This window comes from Heterocephalus glaber, unplaced genomic scaffold (assembly GCF_053883595.1).
Source record: "Heterocephalus glaber isolate CG9 unplaced genomic scaffold, H.glaber_assembly_v1.0 deba00000546, whole genome shotgun sequence".
Taxonomy (NCBI): Eukaryota; Metazoa; Chordata; class Mammalia; order Rodentia; family Bathyergidae; genus Heterocephalus; species Heterocephalus glaber.
The window spans coordinates 37140282-37165679 of record NW_028258147.1 but is presented as its reverse complement, the minus strand read 5'-3'; the positions used below and the strand labels follow the sequence as shown (position 1 = coordinate 37165679).

General features: G+C 35.8%; 1 protein-coding gene and 1 pseudogene across 1 annotated transcript in view; one reads left to right on the top strand and one right to left on the bottom strand.

The window, feature by feature from the left end:
* Znf804b (zinc finger protein 804B) overlaps positions 1-25398 on the top strand; it is a 569039-nt gene that overhangs the window by 158866 nt on the left and 384775 nt on the right. The gene's annotated exons all lie outside the window — the stretch shown is intronic.
* LOC110345373 (trifunctional enzyme subunit beta, mitochondrial pseudogene) lies at positions 1131-2688 on the bottom strand (annotated as a pseudogene).

Sequence of the window (25398 nt, the reverse complement as noted above, 5' to 3'; positions counted from 1 at the left end):
TGAATTCTAAATTCTTCACCAACCAAATCAGTGACATAGTAAATCCATGTGGGGTTATGCATGAACAGCTCTTGGAAAAACCTCTCCAGTGAAGATTCTGTTCTACCTTCACCAGAAAATTAAAAAATGGGCACATATTATGAGTAAATTATGTATCTGAACATAATGAATGAGATGGCTGTGCTTTTATAAATGAAAGGTAGCATAATAAAAGAAAATTATAGAAGGTATCTATAAATTAATTTTTCAAAAATACACATTTTAAACTTCCTACTTAGCTTGTATGTTTAGGAACTTGTAAGATTTGTATTCTGAAGTACAGGTTAATGGATATTGAATTATTTCCAGTATGTAAAATTTAGTAATATGATCCAGAAAAAAAATCAATAAAAATTTGAATACAGTGTTTTATGGCAAATAGAAGAATCAGGAGAGTAGGAAGATAGTTATTTTTAATGTTTGTGGTATAATATATTTAAAACCATATATTTCCTGGGTGTGATGGCACATGTTTATAATCCTACTTATGCTGGAAGCTGAGGCTGGAGGATTGCAAGTTTGAGGCCAGCCTGAACAATTTAGTGAGACCCTGTCTAAGATAAAAATTAAGTAAGTAAGTAAGTAAATGCTGGGGATACAGCTCACTAGTATAGTTCCCCTGGGTTCAATTCTTAGTACTACAAGGCAAACTAACAAAAGCATGTATTCAAGTATGTTATTAATGAATTTGTGTTCTATACTACAATAATTTATTTTTCAATTTTATACCCGCTTAAGTTTGATCAACAGGGTGTTAATGTATCAAAATACTTATTTAAAATTTTCAGTGATGTTTACAGTATGAATTAGTTTTCCACAATTAGGTAATTCAGTATTTTTAAAGAAAATACCCTGCCAGGTATGGTGGTACACGCTTGTAATCCCAGCACTTGTGAGGCTGAGGCAGGGGGTTCACTTTGAGTTTGAGGCCAGCCTGAGGTATATAATGAGTTCAGGGCTGGGCTGGACTACATAAAAAATAAACAAACAACAAAATTAAACAAACAACATAAAACAAAATGAAAACATTACTCTTAGGACATATATAGGAACAAGTATAATTTACAAATGTTACAAAGATATTTCCAATCTCAACTCACCTCTTTCTTTAACCGCACTCATTCATTTAGTCTTTAATGACCTTCAAGATCAAAACTAACTGTTTAAATGTAACTGTGTGATAATCTAGTGATTAAGAAATCCCTGAAAGAGCACTAATCTATGATTATTGAAAATCTTGGAACACAGGCAAGGCTTAATTGTAATGTATTGAACAAAAGGCCACAAATATTGCTTTCTAAGAGGCCTTGGGAGCTGCTGGTGTCATTCAGGGTTGCATTGAAATGGTGTTGTCTGGTGTGAGTTCTGCTAAGAAATCAGTGCTGCTCCTGACTTTGGGTAAGCTTCCCACTGCACAGGCAGCAACTAAGCGCTACTGGATCCTTCCTTCTGTAATTTGTTGGCAGCTACTAAATGGCTCCAAATGGTTGTCCTAGGGACAGTGAGACACCACAGTTACTAAACTTTTTCAAAGGAGGAAATCCAACTTTGGCTTTTGTATGCATGTAGTTTTATGCAAACCAGTCAGAATCTATGGCTTCATGGAATCCAAAAGCATCACTATCATACATAATCCTGCTGTTTTCTAAAGCTTTTGGAGTAGTATATGTTGATTTGAGTAAAAGCTGATTTTTGGATACTGGAACATACACACAAAATCCAACAAATATACTTTTGGCTTTTAACCCAGGTCAGAGATTTTTTTCCCTGCATAATCAACATTGCAGAAGCCCACTGTTCAGGAAAGAAGAATTTCCAACTCTCTCTGTGCCACCATGTTTGATGGGCTTGGGTGTTAATTTGGCTGTCTGCTCCAGAATGAAAAGATGCCACTATCTTTGGTACTGTGCCATTTCCTGGTACTTTGAAGGGTATATCATCAGAACAGATCCCTTCACCCTGTACCTTCTTGGCCAGACTCTGAGAGTCAGCATGTATGTATTTTCCTCTCACCAAGAAGCAGCTTAGACAGTGGTCAGTTGGTCTGCAAAGTGGCCCATGATGTCACTGCTGATAGACAATTCAGAATGAATTTAAAGAGGAAAGATAGTCACTGGCACAGAGTCTTGCTTTAACGAGATCAAACATCGAGTTCATTTTATTCCAGTGAGGAATAGGGATGTCAGACACCACCAGCCATAACCACATCATGCTGGCCAGAAACCATCAGGCTAAGAGCTATGGAAAACTCACAAGGTATGATAACAGTGTGAGCAGAAGTCTTGTCAGAAATGCCAGCTCCACTTCCATTAACTGTGCCAAAGATGATGTAATTAAAAAGCATTTTTGGACATTGGTTTAGTGCAACAGATCTAAAAACATTGCTGTAGCAAAATCACGTGTTATCAAATCTTTATATAAAGAGCTCGACAGCAAAAATGGCATGAGAACACCATCTACCACCACTCTATGCCTTATACTGTATGTGGCTAAGGTCTTCTTCATTTGGTTTGGTCTGCTGAGGCAGATTCTTGCAGCTGAGAGGAACAAATCAGAGATCTTCCAGAAAATCTGAGAGCCCATTTTGCTATACTAGGAAGGGTTTTAAAAGTGTAAATCAGGACAGGAATCATTCCATAATCTTAGTTATCACCGGCACAGTCTCCTGCTCTGAGTGAGGTTCTGTCCCCACTGGGAACAAGGGGTAGAGCCTCTACAGTGACTCCTATAACATATATTTGGGATGACTATATTAAAACTTATAAAACATCTTAAAGCTTTTATCAGAACTAAAGCAAAATGTCTCTGTGAGCTTAAGAAGCTTAAATGAAAGCTCTTGGTGGGAAGTTCCTGAACTATATTGACTTCAAAGACTTTTTGATGTAGGGAGGAAGGATATAGACTGCTACTGAGTTTATGTTCTGTTATTGATTTCAAAAATTTCAAAAATAGGTCCAGGTTCTATCAAATACTGGATCAAGTTATAAAGATGTCAGATTTGAATAAACTCAACAAGTAATAAATGAATAAATTATAATAGCTAACTGAACCTTGAGGCCATAATGTTAAGTGAAATAAATCAAACACCCAAGTTAAAATGTTGCATAACTTATCTTCTGTAAGAAACCCAAAATATAAATAATTTGAAGAGCAAGATAAAACATTGACTATAGGAAGCAGGGAGGTAGAGTTTTCATTTTTGTAAATGGGAAGGGGAAGAGTGTCAAGAAATGAGAGAAGGGGAGTGAAAAAAATTAAAATATGTTATTTACATGTACTACTCCCCACAATGAAAGTGATGATTATATATTGTGGACATGTAGTAATAAAAAAATAGGTAACTCATAAATTCAGAATTATTTCTTAAAATAATGACTAGAAGACTTTCCTGTAATTCTTGCGTATTCCAATCTGCCATGATGATATTGCCGATGGAAGTAATGTCCAGGGAATAACTGCACACCATCACCCACTGCATGCTCTTCCTGTTGCACTGCTTATGGGATTCCATGCATATGGGACTCAGCCTGGCAGAAAATTTTAAGCTGAGAGCTAATTGACTTTGACTGTATAAAATAAGATACAAGTATCATGAGCGGTTGCTTATTTCTCTATTTTGAAATCTAGAGGAATGCTTATTTAATAATAAAAGTAAGATTATATGATATTTCTTGATGACTTTTATTTATGACATAATAGTGTTGAAGTGTTAAAACTATAGAGTCCTGAAGCAATGCTTTAGTGATATTACCTTATGAAGCAGAATATATTTTCAGAGATACTGTATTATGAATCACCAACATCTACCCCAGATTTAAGAAATTATTTAGTATTTTTTGACATGAATATAATATTACTTATGTTAAGGTTGTATGTATTCTTATGAGTTTTAGTCATACCTTGTTCAGTGTTTTAGTGAGAGATAATTTGTTGAAAAGTGTGGGCCCAAATTTGTCACCTAACAAAACTAGCTAAAATATAAAGTCCTTTTAAAAATTAATGTTTAAATGAGAAACTAAGAGACATTTATAGCTAAATGGAGGAACATTGAGACAATACTCTTAAGGGAAATGAAAAGGACACACTTGTGTAAATACCAAATAGTTTCTCTGGTGTGAGAAACTGAAAGTGTAAATAAGGACTAAAAGGTATAATAGATAATGTGAAATAGGAAGAAAAGGTCCAAGGGGGAAGGGGAAGTGGGCCAGGCAGGGGAAAGGAAAGAAGGAAAAGGGATAAATCCAAGAAAAGGAAAAAATGGAAACAAAGTCTTTTAAATAGAAAGAGGGGGTGGAGGGGTTGAAAGGAGGGCAGGGAATGGGGAAAAAAAATAAGAACCAAGATATATCATGTAAAGATACAAATTCCCAATGATAAGTGTCATCATACTGTGCACCTAAAATGTACCAATAAAAATAATGAATAAAAAATATTTAAAAATTAATGTTTAAATGATCTGAATACATAGAATACAGTGGTGTGATTTCTGCTTTTGGAACACACTGAAATGTTAAGATTTGTACAAAGGCTATAGTTGTTAAAACTTATGAAGAATATAATGTTTTCAAGAGAAAACACAGTTGAATATTTCTGTTATGGATCTCCTACAATTGTACAAAACATTTTTGTCCAGTGGAAACAATAGTGATTCAACAACTTGTGTTTTTAAAGTATATCTTTGGAATCAGTGGCCCAAGATACAGTTCTTAGAATAGAGAGCCATCTATTATAAAACTCTTGGACACATTCAACTATTTCTAGAGTAAAGTGATGATTATATTTTTCTGAGAGTCTTACAAATTACACCAAGATTGCCAGGCTAAGGGTAATTGTTAATTACATAATTTTTATGATAAAATACTAGAAAGGGGGTGGATATTGACTGCCTCATGATTTTAGTGATATTGCTCCTAAAATCCAATGCCACTGCTTATACTCTTATTTCTTAATCAGAAAAAAAATGTGAGCAAATTGAAGAAAATTCAGAGAAGACTTAAAAATAATAATTGTTCACATTATATAGGTAGATCAGGAAATGAGTTAGAGAATCCAAAATTGGTACCTGAAAGAGAGAAAAGGACTATTTAAAGAAAAAAAGCACTGAGATTTTCCAGAAGTAATAAAAATAAATTAAGATAAGAAATATGTGAGCATTATTATTAGCAAAAACTGCCTAGGTAATGAAGCTTAGCGATAAAAGGGAATAATCTCCCATGGAAGGATAATAGAATTTCTCTTCACTGAAAGCATTTTGAAACTCATCAAGATTAACCATCAGCAACAGTGCTAATGTGGTACAAAAAGGACAAGATAAGCAATTAATGAATCTTAGTTCCAGTTTTCATAGTTCAATAAATTCTTTTTAAGAAACACAAGAGTACATTGACATGTGCTTTTAAATAAATACTATGTATTACAATTATCTGGGCTATTTGAATTACATAAACTATTATATTTGTAATTTGTAGTTCAGTTATGATCAGAGGATGTTAGGTCTCACTGTCAAGTCAAAATTCAGTAGCCTCCGTGACCAATTCCCTTGAGACTCGTTACATTAATTTTCACAATTTATTTGCTTGAGTTATTCTATCTTTTGGGCTCAGTTGATAAATAAGTGTCCTTTATCACTTGAATCTTACTTTAATTTTAAGCATTTGCAGAAAATGTTTATATTATAATTTATATGATGAAGTTTGAAATCTCATAATAGAAAATGAATTTTATGTTGTCATTCATGTTGCCACATATTCAAAAGTTAATGTAAATAATGATATCATTCTTGCAGTTTGTGTAATAGTTTCCAGAATGGGAGGTAGACTTGTTGAACACATCTTGGAGAATCAAGATGAACTTTTATTTCAGCAAAATGCTCCATGTCATTAATTGTCAAAGGCCTAGACATGCTCCAAAGGTTGAGATTCTTCCTGATTCTGTCATGAAGTGAAGAAGCATTTTCAGTGAATGTGAGTTTCAGGTGAATTCTCTGGGCTGTATTTCTTACATAGAGAGTAGAAAACAACATCAACGGGACATGTAGACTGCTTCAGCAAAAGGCAAATGGAAGAGATAGCAGACACTTTTTATTTGACTTGGGTCAGGAAATCAAAATTAATTAAAGTAGCATTTTAGTTTGAAGGCAGAGGGGCTGGCTCAGCTTTCAGACCCCTGTCATATTAGTTATTGTTTTTGATATGTTATAATATATTTCACTTTAGAGATGCATGTTTACCTGGGGGTGCTTTGTTACATCCCATATTTCTAGATTTTTCTTTCTGTTCTTGGGGTGCCTCAGAGAGAAGCTCATTCATATAACTTCTGATGCTTGGTTCACCAAGAAGTGTAGTAAAAATAAATTTTTCTAATAAATGGGATTCAGTAATTGGATAATATGAAACATCCATTTATTCAAATAGATACAAAAATTTTATAACACCTGGGGAAATGGAAGTCGGGCTTACTTTTAACTGGAAAGGGATGTTTTAGAATGCAACAAGGGAGAAGTGACGGCCTAGGCCTTGAGAGGCATGGTCTTGTGAGTAAGATATCTTAACAAACATTCAGTCCCTTCCAAGGGAAGCATTCTCCATTATTACAACTACATACATGGCAAAAGAATGAGTTTTTAAAAGTCTTGTTATATTGGCCCACAAAGAGCTATATTTTTATTTCTGGGATGCAAATTTGTTAACAGAGCGAAAGTGGTTTTACCACGGTCGGTTTTCTTTGGCCATGTAGATCTGGTCCTAGACTAAGAATGTGTGATGCAGATACATTGCTATCCCAGCAGTACTTACCATGCAAAAGCAACAGATTTCCTTAGTGTAATAATTTTGATTAACAGCCTGAATTTGGAGACAGGCAAGATTCTAAATGTCAGTCATGACCTCCTATATCCTAATCATTACTCAGTTCAGTAGAGAAGAAAAGTAGCTGAATTTGTACGCAGACAAGTGTTAAGCGCATAACCCAGCAGAGGTGAAGGTCTGTCCTCCAAAGCACTTTAAAAGAGACAACATCTGAGAGCCTGAAGCCTGAATCTTATAAGGGAGGCTTGAGTGATGTAGAATGAGAAGCTTCAATATGTACAACTCAAGCAGAAGAGGGGATAGTATTTCCTCTCATCATTAAATAGAGATCTCCAAGATCTTGAACTTTAGTACATAACATTTTTTAAAAAAACTTTAAAACATAGACCTGTTTCCAAAGATAATCACAAGTCAGCATCCTCTTTAATAACTGCCTGATAATTTGGAGAGCATGGTCTATCAAACTGTGATGTTATTAAAAGGAAGCTGGTTTCTAGTTTTCTAGTATTAATTGTGCAAAACTAGAATCATGTTAGAGAGTAATATCACTATACATATTACTGACATTTGCTGTGTGACTTTCGAGGTAGGTATGGCATCTCACACACTTCTGACCTGGTGGGTTGCAGATCAGTGTTCTCCGAGGCCGATGACAAATAATCTAGATTGCAGCTCTTTGTGACAACTGAGCAAATGATTATTCTCAGCTACCATATCCAATACTGTTGCAGTAAATGAATTTGTGTAGCTATGTATTTATCTCTACACTGTTCTAGAAAATATACAAGACAGTTTGTAATGCCATTTCAACTCAGTGAAGATGGTAAGAACATAATGAAATGTAAGGAGGCAGGAATGTGCTACAATTAAAATAAAGCAAGGAATAAAGTTGGCACACTAAGTGCATATTTTTAAAAACATACTCCTTCTGGATATGAACCTTCAGTTTGGCTGTTCTTTAACAATGCCAATAAGAAACAGAATCAGTGTTTTACTCTATTTATTAGATGAAAACAAACCAGTTGTCTTGAAACTGTTAAGCATGATAAAATTTCTCTGAGGGATCTACTAAGAAGGAAAGTATACATTTTAATAAATTTTCAGGAGCTGTTTTACAGGCCACACACTTAGTATATTCAGATTGGCCAGACATCAAATCATTTCCAAGCTTAGAACAAATTAACAGAAAGGGAGAAAATGTGTAACCCCACATTCTAGAAAAACCTTTAGTCGTTCCCTTTAATATTACATAATTAAGATTTACTTTTCTCTTTTGCATACAGAATTCTTTTAACACAAACCATATAGTACTTAAGTTACTAGAAAAATTGGAGCAGGAGAAGCTAAAGTCATCTTGGCTTCAATCATTCAGAATAAAGTTTCTTTTTTTCATAAAATGTAGAATATATTGCAATAGCAGGAATAAATGCTTACAACAGAATATACAAGAATGTTTTAAATTTTTTTCATCTATTGATTGTTCATATAAACAGGATTTTTAAGGAATAATTTATACACAAAACATCAATTTGCTGAAGAAATTGGCCATGTTGTCTTTTTTTTCAGTTTAAAAAATTTTGTTTAAGTAAGAGAACTCAGAAAATGCATTGTTTGCAATGCATCTATTCTATCATGCCTTCTGGTTTGATTTATTTTTAATCCCAGAGGTAAACAAACTCTAGCAAACTGATCTCTTTAACCTCACTGCCTTAGACAGCAGACAGATGTTTTCACTAACATCTGTTCTGCCTGTGAATGTATCCATTCGTGCCAACCAACCAAACAAGAAGTTGTAAAAATAAATAAATAAATAAATAGGGTCCGGCATTTAGCTCAGTGGTGCTGCTTCCTGCCTCACAAGCACAAAGTCCTGAGTTTGATCTCTGATGCCAAAAAAAAAAAAAAAAGAGAGAGAAATAAAAAATAAATAATAAATAAACAAATAGTTTCTGGACTTTTCTTCCAGATGTTTGCAACAATGGGGGTTTTTGGAGTTGTGTACAGATGACCAATAATCCATTAGGAGCTGGAGAACATTGAATTGAACTTAAGAAAATTGGGGATGTGTGTTGTGGTTATTCTTAAAAAGAGTTTGTTCTGTATTGAAAAAAGCATATCTTCAGTGTTCTGCCTTAAATAAAAATAAATAAAGTCTCTTCCTTGTTATGACAAAGTGTTCTCCATGATATGAGATATAGAAGCAGATGGCTTGTGAGCTTCAGAAGCTTTTGCGTGATTATTATGAAAGCCATTTGCTGTGCCCAGAAGTCCTTCCTTCTTTATGGCACTGCAGGACCAATGCGGTAACCAAGCCAACTGAGCCAGACGCTGAGCAGTGTGGTCCACTGCTGCGTGGAGCACCTCTGGTGTTTCCATGGCCAGTGAGAGTCTTATCTGTTGAAGTTGCTACACTGAAAGGGAAAATGACCAGCGGAAGACAATCCCCTTCCCAACCTGAGAGTTCAGGAAGATCAGGATACTGAAGATACAGAACTACTTTTATGCGTTTCTTGCTGTATATTTTCAAGCAAATATGTATTTTCAAACAAGTATGGTCGTTTATACCTTTCGTGAAGAAAACACACACCTAAGATTTTTTAATAATTAATTTTACTTGTACCTTTTTCTGAAGAGCCTGAGTAAAGTAGATTTTAAAGTATATGTAAAATAAACCAAAATATTAGTGTATGATTTCTCCCATAAGTATGCTAGACTAATTGGAAAGATAGATTCAAAAAGCAGCTTATTTAGTCATCTACATTTTTTTTCTTGAACCTGGTTCATCCTTACGCTATACTTAAACTATGGTATTATAAAATGAAATGGAATCCCAGGCTCCAGAACAAATCTGTCCTATCTAAATCTATTTAGAGGACATGAGTTTGGGTGTTGCTTGCAGTGGGAAGAGGCTGGAATGAAAAACTTGGGAAATTAAAATTTAAAAGAAATGATTCGGAGATTTAGGTGATTGGAGATTAGTGAAGCACACTTTTGGATGTATCTGGGTAGGTCATGGGGGCATGGCTGAGGAGACTGTATCTAGTCCCTGGTCCCTCCAGTTCCCAGCCTTTCCCCTGCTCTCTGAGATGCAATGAAGTGAGAAACTTTCCAGTCAAGCCCTTCCCCATGATGTTTCAGTCTGGGAGCCAGCCAACCATGAACTGAAACCTCTGAAATCATGAGCCAAAATAAGCCCCCTTCCTTTAGGGTTGATGCATCAGATTTTTTTTTTTTTGTCCCAGTAGGTCATCATGCAAATATTCAAGTATTTCATGTCTTTAGGTTATAAAGCCCTAGCAAACAGTAACAACCTTTATTTTTTGCTTTAATTATCCTCAGATAATTGTGTATCTACTGTAAAATACTCAACAAATATGTGGATAGGTGAATTAATGATAAATCCTAAGATGGTAGTGGAGAAATGAATGTGAGATGTAAAGATGGGAGGACCATAAAAAGGTAGAGCTTGAGTCTTATGGATGGATAATGCAAGCGGAAGAGGAGAGAGGGAGAAGGGGAGGATGGCAGGGAGTGGAGGGAGCAGGAGAAAGAGAGAAAACACTGCAGTCAAGCCACGTGTTAAGGTTTCTTGTTGATTTTGAAGAGACAGGCAGTTGAGGACACTGGGGTATCAAAGAGTGCTCAGGGACTCCAGGGGGTTCCAAGCTCCTTTCTTCTTGACTCATATGCAGGTCTGACCCAGTGTAATAGAGTGCTCTATAAAGTGTGTGGGTTACATCCCTCCACAGGGGGCATTCTAGATTATGAAATATCTCTAGTTTATACACAAATAATTGCATACCTTATGTGATAGTTTCAGGGAGATGTGGTCTATGAATACATAGATTCTAGGTTTGTGTCCTACAAGAAATACGTAAATTCCCAATTATGGAATATTTACTAAAAGAATTTTATAGATTAAGGCTCAAACTAGTAAATGCCATTTACAGGTGTTTAAGTCCTGGGAGTCTGGTTGCTAATGTGTTTACTGGAAGAGGAGACCTGCTCAACCTGCCTTAATTCTCATCAGTGTTCTCAGTAATTAGGAGAAAAATAGATCATATGCTAACTGCTAAACTCTGTCTTTTCCAGCATCCAAGGTATAACTTTAGGAATAAACATGATAACAACAAGATGAGAGAGTATATAATTTGAAAATAAGGCTCTGTTTTAAAAGTAACAAAATTTAAAATTTGTCTCCTGTGAACTGAAAAAGTATAAAACATTCTCAAAGAAAATACATTTTATTCCAAGTTGATTCATCTATCTCAGTATACATGCTTAGATGGGATTTTCTGTAAACAGCCTTTAGTGAGAAAAAAAGTGGCACAAGATTATGATGGAGTCTAGGACCAACATGGTTTAGAATTTTCACAACCTATTATTTCCATTCTCTTATGGCCTCTTTATTAGTATTCAAAATAAAGCATTAAATACACTTTTATGCACATTTTATTATATTATATTTTATAATTACAATGATTTATCAACAGTTGTTATTGAAGACTATAATTTTTAAATTTGATATAATGATATAAGAATACTCCGTTTTGTAATATTTCAGGTGAGGAATATCCTCTGTTTAAATTTATTTTGTGGGGCCGAGGATTTAGCTTAGGGGTTCCGCCACCTGCCTCGCTAGCACAAGGACCCGAGTTTGATCTTTGGTACCAAAAACAAAAACAAAAACAAAATAAATTTATATTGTGGTCATTTGAAGCCACAATTACAAATTAAATGTAGCATTAAAATTTTACTTTTCAGGGCTGGGGAAAAGCTCAGTGGTTCTGCCGCCTGCCTCGCAAGCGCAATGGTTCCAAGTTTGATCCCCGGTACCAAAAAAGGTTTTGCTTTTTATAAATAAATGTTTAGTACAGTAAGTTTCCAATGTACAAACATTTGAGGTGCAAAATTTCACAGGTATACTGTATAGTATACACAAGTGTACTATATAAGGTTTTCTTTCGAGGAGTGTGAAAGATCCAACTTACGAACATTCTCTTGGAACAGAACTTGTTCATAGCTCGGGGCCTTACCATATACTCTTGCATTTCTAAATCTATTATAATAAAACTCCAAGAGTTAAAATGCTTGTATAGTTCATACATACACATACATATGTATTTATAAAGTAGCATTTATGTACAAAATTTCTTGTGCTTTATAAATATCAGCATTTATTTTAATTGTAACTAAAAGCTAATTGTATTGGTCGATTTCCCATAGCTGGCACAAAATACCCAACAGCTGCGACTTAAAGGAGGAGAGGATTATTTTGGCTCTTGGTTTCAGAGAGTTCAGTCCATAGTTTGCTTGCTCCAGGGCATACATGGCATAGTGAAAGGGCACGGCAGAGGTGAGCTGCTCAACCCATGGCAGCCAGGAAGCAGAGTGAGAGGGAGAAGGGGGAAGCCAGGACAATAACACACCTTTTTGACTCCTCCAGTGACCTCCCCCTCCATCCAGGCCTCAGCTTTTAACTGCACAGAAGCTCACTATGGATTAATCCACTGATGAGCATGGTGCTCCCATCATCCAGTCACCTGGGACAGAAGGCTTCGGCGGTACATTTTAGATTTAAACTGTAACCCTAATAATAGACATTATTTTTTTTCTGATTTTGTTCATGGATAAATATATTATAAAATCTACAAAGCATGATGTACTGTTTATAACCATAAGTGTGACAGTGGTCAATCTGGTATGTAGTTTTGATTTGCAAAATAGTAATGGGCTAGTTAAAAAGGTCACAAGTGAATTTTGTACTTAAGGTTTTGTTTTTAGTTTTGAAGAAAGTAACAATTCAATATATAGTCTTCTAATAGATGCAAATTTTCCATCTTATATCTTTGAAATAGGAAAAAAAATATTTGCATACCAACAAAGGACATAAAATTGTATGATTTAAAACCATATCCAATTCTACTAATGGACAAACAATTCTTGAGGACAAAGTAACTCATCAATACTTTATATGCTATGTCTTTCCTGTCTGTCATTATTTGACATTCTTATTTAATTACAGGCTTCAGTATATTATAATCTCATTCTACTGGCATCTGGAAATGAAGATAAAGTAGAGCCAGGCTTTCTGTTATAGTGTGTGGGGAACATGAGTTGACTCTGCATTAAGAGATCTGAAAGTGAGTGTTCATTTATGAGTTTTTATAGTACCTACCTGAAGTGCTGCTTTGGTGTCTGTGCTGTAGAAATTCTTGATAGTGATTTTCTGTTAGTGGGCTGCCTTTCTGTGTTAAAATCTGCTTGTTGGTGAGTTTTATTTTTAAAAACAACAACAATATGAGATTCACATATGTCACTTCTAAACAGTTATCTTCTAGTATGGCTGATCTCTGAATAAATGGAAAAGTCTATAAACCTACTCCCAATTTTTAAAAATATTATGTGACTGAAGCTACATTTATTGAGACAAAGTAACTGAGTCAACTTTTCTAAATGGTTAATTTCTGATGTACTGAGGTAACTGGTGCTGTGAAGACAAATGTGATCTGCAGTGTTTCTGTTTTCAAGTCCCTGAAAGGATATGAGTTAGTACAAATGTCTCTTGAAAAAATGTTTTACTTAAAATAGTACTGATAAGTTCTATCATCATTCTTATTTTTCTTCTGAATTAATAAATGTCAACATGGCTAATATCTTGTCTCCACCTCTAAACTCATTTCTCAATTTCTATAAATATAGACATATAAAAGATAGAAGCGTCTAACTTTAATTTTCAAAAGTAGGGTTACAGAAGGTAAATTTGCTTTCTGTTTCTATCATAGATGTCCCTTCAAGTCAACAAGAAGAATTACAATCTATTTTAAGCAGTCACAGTGTATTTCCTAACTGGAATGAACCATGATTTATGCAACCATTCTTCCAGGGACACAGATTTACATTACTTTTAGTTTTGTTTTGTTTTGGCTTTGCTACTACCAATAATGTTGCAATAGACATTTCCAATAGATAGACTTTTTTTCGGGTGGGGACTTAAATTACTACAGTTATTTTTGAAGGAAATCCAGAAATGTTGGTTGAAAATATGCACACGTTCTCATCTGACAACTTCATTTCAGGAACTACCCTAAAGCAATCTCCAGCCCTAAGAGTGAAACCTCACTGGGAGATAAACTCTCGAAAGACTTTGATTGTGGACTCCTAGCTCCCAGAAACATGAGGAAGCACAGTTTTGTTTTTGGAGCCACTCAATCTGTGGTATTGAATTATGGCAGCTATAGTTGTCGCACATACCACCAAGCTGTTCTTTTACTTCTAGCAAGTCATATACATGGAGTCATACGTGGGCATCATTCTCCATGACTTCAGTGTGGCCTGGGTATTATCTCTCAAGGGGGTGGTGTTCCTCACTAGGCACTATTATTGGATTGTCAGGGAAAGGGTTAAAACTGAGAGTCCGTGAAATTCACGTGTTCACTGAAATAAGCCTGGATAATGCCTTTCTGCAGAGAGGCTGATTACCTTCTGGGAAAGGAGTGTATAGGGATAACTGTTGATACCCAAAGAACTGACCATTCCCAGGCTCGAGCCAAGGCTGGGAACGATTCCTTCCAGCCACATAGGCCCGCTGGCACCAAGTCACCCTTGTGTGAACTCTATGTATGACTGGAGAGACTTGGGTGCAATGCAGTGACCCCCACCATTGGCACCTGGAGGCCCTGCTACCCTGAAGGAAACACAAAGGGATTCTCCCCTTCATTTCCTGGGGTGCATTCCTCTGTCATCAATGTGGTAATGTGATCTTCTTTGCTTTTAAGAAATGCTTTAAATATATATAAAATCATGATGTGGCTCTTCTCTGTTGGTATGGATCTGAGCCTCAGTTTTTTGTGGCCGCTACATAAATGTGGCTCCTTGCTGTTACACAGGTCTCACTGCTGGCACCTGAGGTTAGCATGGGCTCCAGGAAGACCTGTATACCATGATCCGTGTATTGTTGGTCTAGACGCTCACGATGCAGCCGGAATCTTGTTCAGAATCCTTTCTAATTACCATTTAGTTTCTGCAGGGATTAAATGTTTTGGTTAATTTATAGTAATTCAAGAATGTAATATAATGAGTATTTAAAACTTTGATTCATTGGCATTTGGAAATGACTATCCTGAAAGCAACTTGTTTTTGAGTCTATAATTACCTGCATTGTAATTTACAATGGCTTATACAGGAGAGATACTAGGACATGAAAATCCAAGGATGATAGCAAAGAGAAGAAGCCATTGCTGATGCCCTTTTCAGAGATGCTGAGGAAATCTCTCTGGCTATAGAGCTGTCCTGCAGGAGCAGATGTGCCACTGAGTGTGCAGAGTAGAAAGGATGGCATAAACTCCCTGAGTGCAGTCAGGCGTTGGGGCAGAGACTGTGATTCAGAAGGAAGACAAACATGGCAGAATGTGAAAGCCCTATAAATAGAAATTTCTAAATTACCACCTTGATAGCAAGGTGATACCCTGTCACCTAGTAGGTTATGATGCTGGATGATCTTCACAATCCTGGCATGATCTCTGTGAGGTAGAGTAAAAAAGGAGACATAGTACAACACCTAGCCAAGATGCCGGGAAGCTCACCTTCTCATCTGCAGTGTGGCCCCTGAAAGAAGTAGATTTTCTAGGCTACACACTAAAAGCAAAAACTGACAGACCATGCCATCAAGGCAGGTGAAAGATAGGAAATACTGTGACTATAGCAATATGTGAACAGTTCGAATTCATGCCTGTATTCCAGACATAAAGCAGAAGTACCTGGTAAGCCTTTTCACGCAGGTACAGTTTGAGAAGAAAGGAGGAGCCACCTGCGATTTCAGTCCTGAATATCTATGGAACCTGAGGCAGACGTGTTTAATTCTGTCCTATTCTTTTGTATAAAATTAAGGGAACTGTACACACCCTATAATTTCTTTATAGCCTTGAATAGAAGTGGGAAGAGAGTACTGTCATCTCCACTTTTGTTTGCTAGCATTTTTAATGCCTTTCTCCCATCCAACATTGAAATATATATGATGTTAGCTATTAGGTAATTTTCTTAATTTCTGCTTCAGAATCAACTATCCTATCAATCTGAGATCACACCAATTTGCATTTACATAGAGGTTTTATTTCTTGCTAATGTTTTGGTGTCTTGGATCTCACTTTTTGAAATTGTGCTGCTTTATTCTTAGGTCTTAGGTTCTAGTAAATTACAGATCACATCTAGATATGTGCCAGAGGGAAAAAAACATAAAGAAACAGCTGCTCTGCAGGTTGTTGCCCAAGTACAGAGCTGCTCAGAAGAATTAAAAAGTGAGTGGCAGCTCATACGTTTTGGGGGCTTAGTGAAGAGGAACTTGGTCCCTCAAGCTCTTGTTGGAAATGTTCCTGTATTCTCAGGTGCGCCTTGATCGTGAAAGCAGTGAAAAAATTGACAGATACATATTGTTAGAACTTTTAGACCTTATAATATGCATGTGACGAGCCACATAGCAGACTTTGAAAACTGCCATATTAAAAAGTCACTGGAGCAGCATTTTAAAATAAAATGCTGCTAACTACTTTATACAGAGAAATAGAGATTTTTTTCAAAATGATTCAGAATATTGGATACATTTCTGAGAAAAAAAGACTTGTCTTAGAGAAAGAAAAATTGGTTAGCCATTGAAATAGAAAACAATCTTGTGCTTTAAATGGAGAGACATTTTTATTCAATGCTTTCTCTTAGCTGTAATTTAAGCATGTGCGTAGAATTGCTTAGGTCCTCCATCCTGTATTTCTCGTCTATAAATGGACTGAACATTGGCTCACTCCATCCTTAAGACAAGACCAGTGACAGGACATGTTTCATATCCTATGCACAATTTCTCTCTTTCTCTCTCTTGTTCTCTCCATCCAATAGGTGTCACAGCTTCCAGTTAGTGGTTTCTGTTCTTTTTCCTAAGTGATTAAATTGATTTCTGATCCTTTTCTAGTTGATCATGAGTTCTCTTTCAACTGCCTACGTTTCTATGTTAGCTGCTTCGCCAACTTCACAGTCATTTCCCCATTACCCTCTCACCCATGACAGCAGAACCTGGGCTTCCACCTTGTCTTTAAATTACTGCACATGTAATTGATTGCCATTATGCTTAATCCTTCTCATAACTGAATTGTTTGTGGATCAGCCTTCCAAAGGCCTATGTTTTGTTTCCCTGAACCTTGGTTTGCTTGTAACTCTATCGCAAGTCTCCTACCTAATCTTGTGGGTATCAGAGTTTGGCCATCTCTGTGTCTCCAGGTAGCTCGGTCCGCTTTGGCTACAACAGACAGCCTAGTCATCAGGATCATTTCGAAGATTTAGCTACTATAGAGACACAGTCCTCCATCTTTTTTTCCTATAGAATGGTCTTAATTTTCAGTACCTTCCAACAGATTTGTAGACTCCTTTGTTTGTCCTGAAATTACTGACTTCTGACTTTATTTCTGTTCAGAGCATAGACTTCTAGCCCTGACCTTTTCTCTTCTGATCCATCTTGTATTGACCCAAGCTCTAATTATGAAAGGATTTCTGAATAAATGATATTTGGAAGAACAATCTCTGACTTACAGTAACATTATACAGTGTAAGTATTTTTAGCTACCAGCTGTGCAAACAATAAGTAAGAGACTTTGAAGTGCGAAAAATATTTGGGCTATGTCGAGTGGGAGTTGGCAAATACCCCAGGGTGAGACAAACCCTAGATATGATACATCCAGCACACATTTTAAGATGTAGTATTTTTAATTTATATTTGATTTCTTAAGAGATCCAGTGTTGTTTTCCTTTGAAAAGGAGCAAAAATGACAGAAATGTTGGAAGATAATCTCTGAAATTTTCTGTCATCCTTCACTCTGTCCTTCAAATTAAAATGGTCATGATGTGCAGTTTAATTCTTGAATTACAGATCATTCTGAAATCTTTGGAAGAAAAATGTATGTAATGTCTAATTATGAATGAAGAAAATGTATGTAACATTATTTTGTTATTTTTGTTTACATCTCTGCATATTATTGCTATTATTGTTTTCCTAGTTAATAGATCCTGGCTTCTAGTGTCAAAACTGATGTAGGATTGAACTCCTAATATTCTTTTTATCATATGCAAATCTCATACTAGAAATTTTCCTGAAGTTTGTAGAAATTCAATCCCCAAACCCCCTATAGGTTTGGAAATGGGGTCCAGATCTGGGAATGCATCAGAGTGTGCTCATGTATAGAGGTGGTCTAAGAGTCAAGACAGGCTGTCAAGAATTCTTAGTGAACCCTACTTGACTACTGTATCCCTAAGTCCCTGAAAAACAGAGTATGATTAATTCACATGATAAAAAATGTCTCAAATTAAGCCATGGGTGGTGGTGCATACATGAAATTCCAGCACTCTGGAGACTGATGTGGGAAGTTCACTGCAAGTATGAGGTCAGCTTGGGCTATGTAGTGATTTCAAGGCCATCTTGAACTGCATAGCAAAATGCTATCTTAAAAAAAAAACAAAGCAACAATAACAAAAATAAATGCCTCAAACTGACACACCATTATGGTTTATTAATTACTATAGTTTTTGAGATAAAAGATAATGTTGATCAACAGATCTTCTCTGGCACAACAACAATATGATGACCAATGGAACAGATCTGAGCATGTAGAGACAACCCCATGTACATTCAGCCATCCAACTTTTGACGAAAGGGCCAGAAATATACACTGGAGAAAAAATAGCAAATGATGCTCCAAAAACTGTTATCAATGTGCTAAAGACTGAACCTAAAACCCTCTCTCTCACCATTTACTAAAATTCATTCAAGAATCAAAGATCTAGATATAAAGGCAGAAGCACTATATTTGCTAGAACATAAAATAGGTATAATTCTGAACAGAACTCCAATTAAAATATTAAGAATGAACAAATGAGATTATGTCAAATCAGAAAGCTTCTGCACAGCAATGGAAACCACCAACAGAGTGAAGAGACACCTACAGAATGGGAAAAGTTTTTTTTTCCCAGATGCTCCTCAAACAGATGACTAATGTCTAGAATTTATATAAAAATTAGATCCCTCAAAATAAAGACCCAATAAAAATGGGCAAGTGAAATGAATAGACGTGTATCAAAAGAAATACAAATGGCCAATAAGTTATAAAAAAGTTTAGCACATTTTACCTTTAAATAATTGCAAATCAAAACAACAGTGAGATTTGATCTCACTCCAGTAAAAATGACTATCATTAAGGACTCAAAAAGCATTAAATATAGCAAGGCTGTTGTGGGGGGCGGGGGGAACTCATATTTTTGACGGGAATGTAAACTAGTACAACCACTATGAAAATCAGTATGGAGATTCCTCAAAGAACTAAAAATAGAAATTAAAGTGTAAATAAGGGCTAAAAGGTATAATAGATAATGTGAAATAGGAAGAAAAGGGACAAAGGGGAAGGGGAAGTGGGAGGGGTAGGAGAAAGGAAAGAAGGGAGTGGAATTAATATGAGAAAATGAACAAATGGAAACAAAGTCTTTGTAAATAGGGAGGGATGGAGGAGTTGAAGGGAGGGCAGGGGAAGGGGGAAAAATAAGAACCAAGAGAGATTATGTAAAGGTGCAAATTTCCAATGATGAATGTCATTATATTGTATTCCTAAAATGTACCAATAAAAATAATTTAAAAAGAAAAAATTCCCTTTGACTGAGCTTTACCTTTTCTGGCTATCTTTCTGATGGTTAATGTCTTCAATTACAGTGATCCTTCCATACCTATGTTTACCACAGGGCAATGCACATAGCTAAATTATAGAAGTGTTGAGATGCAGTTAGAACAATTAAGAATCTTACTGATATTGGATATTGATATGTGAACAGTGATCTGTATCATCTTGGTGGAGAAGTGGAAAGTTATTTCTGCGTCAGAGTTCATAAAAAATAGCCAAATAAACCTTTGACAATTTAAAAGACAATTTGCTTGGTTATCTGTGTAGCAGAGAGAAAATTGCAAGAAATATCTAGTAAAGCATTGTATTACAAGTAACTTGTTCTGTGAGTGTTCCACCTGAGGAGGAAACATTTCTACTAAATTTTAACTTGAAAGATGAGTGATGTCTTGGAATGTGAGTAGAACATGATCCCGAACACCACGTGATCACAGCTGCACCAGAGGTGTGCTCTCTCTCTCTCTCTCTCTCTCTCTCTCTCTCTCTCTCTCTGGATTGCGGGTGATTATCTGCCATCATCAAGAGGATATGGAATAGATCTCATCTGCTGAGGAAGAGGAGAAAAAGGTGAAAGAATCCCTCACTTCGAATGAGATTAGGGAAATGTGTAAAATGTGGGTAAAGTGCAAAACTTTGTAGAAAAGCACCACCTAAATAAGGTTGTAGCATTGCAACCATGAATCTGTTTAATGGCAATAGAATGTCACATTTCTGCAAAATCTTCAAAAGGAGGCAAAAGGAAGTGTCAATGGACAGGTTCCTTGTTAAAATTCCATGAAAAGAAAAAAATTCCATTGAACCAGTAGATAGCAATGATGCCGTTAGTGACAGCGAAAGTCATCCTGTGCAGTAATCCTCCCCTCTTCTGTCTCCCACACACTAGCCATAAAGGTTTTCAATGACAAGTGCAGGTTAATTTGTTTATTTTTCTTTATATTTTGTTTTTCCTTTATTGCAATATAATATTATAATCTTTTAATGAATATTTTTGTGTTGTAGAATAAATTATGTAAGTTTCCTTTATTTCTTATGGGAAATTTGCTTTCACTTACAAGAGCTTTGGATTACAAACCTATTTCTGGAATGAACTATGCTTGCTACAAAAGTTTTACTGGATATATCTTTAAAAAATCAGCAATGTTTTGTAGTTGAGTATCTGAGTATAAATATAAACTTTTGTTTAAAAAAGTCTGAGATTGTATTTAAAAAGTGCTTTGAATCATGTCTCCTGAATTGTTTTCATCATTCAGATATTGAAATTTCATTAGTACTGAAGAGCCTTATTGAATGTCCATGCAGCAGCAAATTAAGGAACCATGTTTTGTGGCACTTGATGAGAGACTGAGCAAGAAAGAGAGAAAGCCCTAGAAAGCTGACCATTTTTTATTTACTGTTTGAGAAAACATTTACTAAGAAAATGAAAAGTTTTGATGCTTCTGGCTTCTTATCAAATATATTAAAGATTACAGGCCAGGGATTTAGCTCAGTGCTTTTGCCACCTGCTACACAAGCACAAGGTCCCGAGTTCGATCCCTGGTACCAAAAAAAAAAAAAAAGATTATAGAATATATTTTTTAACCCCACCAGAATTGTAGAATTGTTCCTTTTTTATAGCTACATTTTAGAAATAATAAGGCAACTACTAAAATAATATAGAATTAATGAATGGCTTTTTCCTACCAAGTGAAAATGTCTTTCCTGTCAGCAGCAGATAGTACAGTCCAGCCATCTCTAGCCATTTACATTGGCCTTCTCTTTTTGGTCAGTAGCTTAGCAATTGAAACATAACATGTATAATTCTGTGATTTCTACACCTGTCTGCTTTGTCCCTAGCTCAAAGGAGTTTAATGTGCATGTGTTGCCTCACTGGGTCATTTTTATTGATGCTCCTGTAGGGGTTCATACACAGTATAAACTTCACTGAAAAGAATGTTTCTTTATTGGAACACTTAAAATTATTTATAAAATTTCTCATTATAGTCTACAAGATCTGGGTTTAAGAATGAAGACCATAAAATCAAACCCAAGTTAATTCACGCAGGGGTCAGAGAAGAAAATAATTGGTATTTATATTTGAGGCAAGTGTAGTGTTTCAACACAAAAGATTTCTACATCTGTCTATGAAAGTGGGATTGCCATTGCTCTTTCTTAAATTCACTAGAGTCAGCAGCTTAAATAAAATGCAACCTATTTTTGTATTATTTAGATGACAGTAATATGGGAGGAAGGCCAAGAAGAGCTATATATCCTCATAGGAATACATTTTCTGAGTCTAAATATTATGTTAATTTCCAATGTGAATTTATTTTACTCATGGAAAGAAACATTGAAAATCAATAAAGAATGGGTATCCTCAGAACAATCCAATATAAAGACCTTAATAGCTTTGCTTGTAATTATAATGGTATTTATGTTATTACATGGTTATCTTATCTTGTACATATGATTATATTCTCCATATAAACAGGGGTCTACTTGAATTTTGCTTTTATTATATTTCTTGGTTATCACTTTTCCTGAACTCTAGTAAATGTTCCAAAATATTTGTTGAATGAATTAATGAGTGAATAAAAACATGATTAGTTTCAAAAGTTCAAAACACCTGCCACACTGCATTGGTGAAAGTTGTTAAGAAACAAATTAAACTATTATAAACTTTATTTACAAAGCTATTAATGTTCTCAGAAGGAAAAGTATAGAAGAGGAGTCATGTCTTCTCCATCTACCTTTGTAAGTTCTCTGCTGGGGCCCTTGTGACAAAAGGGGATTTAGTGAGAGAAAAGCACCCAGGTTCATTTCCATAGATTTTGCACAACACAGATTTCATGAGGAGATGATTAATCAAATACATGCTTAATCAAATACATGTTTTTGCACTAGGGTTGATGACAAGTGCAAATCATGGAAAAGTGTGACAGCTTGAAAGGGAATGAGCTAAGAGTGGTGTGTGAGAGGGGAAACTTAGCAAGGTCTGTTTGTTCAGATTTCTCTTGGTGACTGTCCAGCTCTGCGCACAAGGGTTCCTTTCTCCTTTCTGTACAGAACATTCCTATGATCTGCTTAATGGGAAGGTCAGAGATCTTCCTGCATCTTCTGTTTAGAAAATATCTTCAGTTTAAATATTAAGTGTGGCAAGCTGCTTATGAGGAACCATGTCAAGGGGAAAATCAAGTTTGTAAAAGGTCAATATCACTCTCCATTTTCTTACTAGGTACCATATATTTTTATAACAATTTTTTAAAGTATGTTCTTTTCATTCTATTTGGAAGCCCATTCAACTGAAAATGTTTAAAAAACAGAGGTTTTGTATATTCTTTCTTTTCTTTCTTGTTTCTTCCTTCTTTTCTCTCTTCTTCCCTCCATTCCTCCTTCCCATCCTTCTTTACATTCCATCCCCCCTTCATTCCCTCCCTCCTTTCCCTACTTTTTAATTTTGATTTTACTTGTTTACTAACATGTGCCTGTGAATCTTGAATATTCTTGCTGAAAGGATCTTGGAACTCAATCAGCGTGAAGAAACACTTGAAAATAGCTTGATTTAAAGGGACATTCATTACATTTCAGCTACACTGTGATAACCACAAAATATTAGAGGATGAGACAGAGACAATGAGATAAATGTGCAAATGTAAAGATGTATTCGAGAGATTAGAATTCCTGTGAAGTAGCAGCTTTGGCTAAGGCAGATAAGGACTAATTCTTTCCACAAATCATAGAAATTCTGGGAACTGCATAAGAACACCAATAGAAAAATATTTTTATCAACATAGCAAACCTTGACACAAAGTAGATTCCTCAGGATTCAAAAGTAAATAGAAAAATTAAAAAAAGGGTATGGAATGTGTCAGTCTGTAGTGGTCTGCTAGGCCTCTGGGACTGGATCTATACAGCCAGTAAGGACTGGAGGACTCCTACCCATTTGTAGTTAAAGAAACCCTTCATCTCAAACAATGGACTACAACTGAGATGTCTCCATGAGGTGAACAGCCTGAGCTGGCGCAGGGAATAACATACCACCAGGCTTGTGCTTTGACCTCTGCTGTGGCCTGCAGTGAGGGCACTCCTTCCTGCTGGGCAGGGATGGGGGCTCTCACTCCCTTTACCTGGCCCTCTCTGGCACTACTCTTCGGGAGGGAGAGGAGTGGGCTCCTCTTAGTGAGACAGGGTCTCACTACGTAGTGGAGGCTGTCCCTGAACTTACTGCATAGCCCAGGCTGATTTTGAACTTGTGGTCCTCCTGCCTCAGCCTAGAGTGCTAGGATTACAGATGTGCACCACCAGGCCCAGGGATCTTAAAGTTCCTTGTCAGTCTGTTCCTTATATCTCCCTTCCAGACTCTCTTTATGTTTATAAATCTAGAGCGAGATTTTTAAATGTGTTTAGATGGAGGAAGTTCTTCCTTTTTCTCAGCAATAGAAACAACAGAAAGCATTTTTATCCAGAAAATGAAGTTATTTAAAGTGAACCTTTACAAATCCCACTAGTCATCTGCCCATAACTATCTGCTGTTCCAAGTTATATTCTCTTATCCCCCATCCAGGCTTTCTGCGGTCTTGTGTTAGAGTCCTTCCAAATTACCTACTCAAAGTTATTGCTTCCAAACCATCTTCTGTTTTTGTCACACAACTTTTTAATTTCCATTTATCACTTATTTTCACTTTTTCATTTTATACTCCAACATTCTTTCCAACCTTTTTTAAGGTTCCCTTTGCTGTCACCAACGTTTTGCAGCGAATGAGTAATTGATTTCAAAATGCTGGAATTTTCATATGGCACGATGCTGGAGAGCAGTTACAAATAACTGGCTACATTTACATACAATAGCTTCTAGGGTAAAAATGAAAAGAAACTTTCAAAATACTTGTATGGTGTAGTGTGTTTCTCTGTACAATTAAATCCCTCCAAAGAAGACTGTACATGTGTTTGTATTTGTGTCTATGCATATGTTTATGATTTATAAACAATTTGTGTGTAGTAAAAAAAAGGAAATATCTGAATAGTGGTCACTTTTTAGGAAACTGGAGAGAAAAAGTAGAGATTATTTAGAGAAGGCTGTGATATGGGGGATTCAACAATATGTAGAAAGTTAATTTGTTTGTACTCTTGAGCAAAATATTAACATTAGTTAAATTTGAGCTGTATAGATTTCAGAGTTTGACATAAGGCTGAAAAACAGTTAACATATGTTTAGTTTTGTGCATATGCGTGATTTCAAATCCATTGTTCAACACAGTAGAAACAGTTAAACTAGTGCTAATCCAGAAATTAACAGCTTCTGTACATTTTTATTTCTGAGTAAATGATTCACATCAACAACAGTGACCTCAGACTTCATGTTGAAATGAATATTACTTTTATCTCTTTCATCCTGGACCTCCACAGCCCTCTGTGCATTTCCATATACACTAAAATGTTTGAAATGATCAGTGTGTTTCCTCCCCTCATCTCCACCTTCACTGCACCTTTAAGGGACTATCTGCCTGCTGCAGAGGTGGTGAACCATGGCATGAATCAGCTTGTGTGTTCTGATACAGTCCTAATACTATGTGGAAGACTATTGAGGAATTTCCTTTAAATTTACTAACTTGACTTTATTGTGAGATTTCTGTGAGCGAAGTAGAGTGCAAATAGACAGTAAACTGATTGCATTTCTTCATGAGTGTTTGCATCTTATTTTTATATTTTTGTTTTTGTTTACATGAAGTATTATAAGATCTTTGTTTGTCATACACATTGATAGATACTCTTAGCCAGGAAAAGAAAAAACCTTGCCAGCTCTAAGTGTTCAAATCTTAATTTCAGTGAATGCATGAAAACAACAAAAAATAGTTTAGACTTAAAAAGTGGCA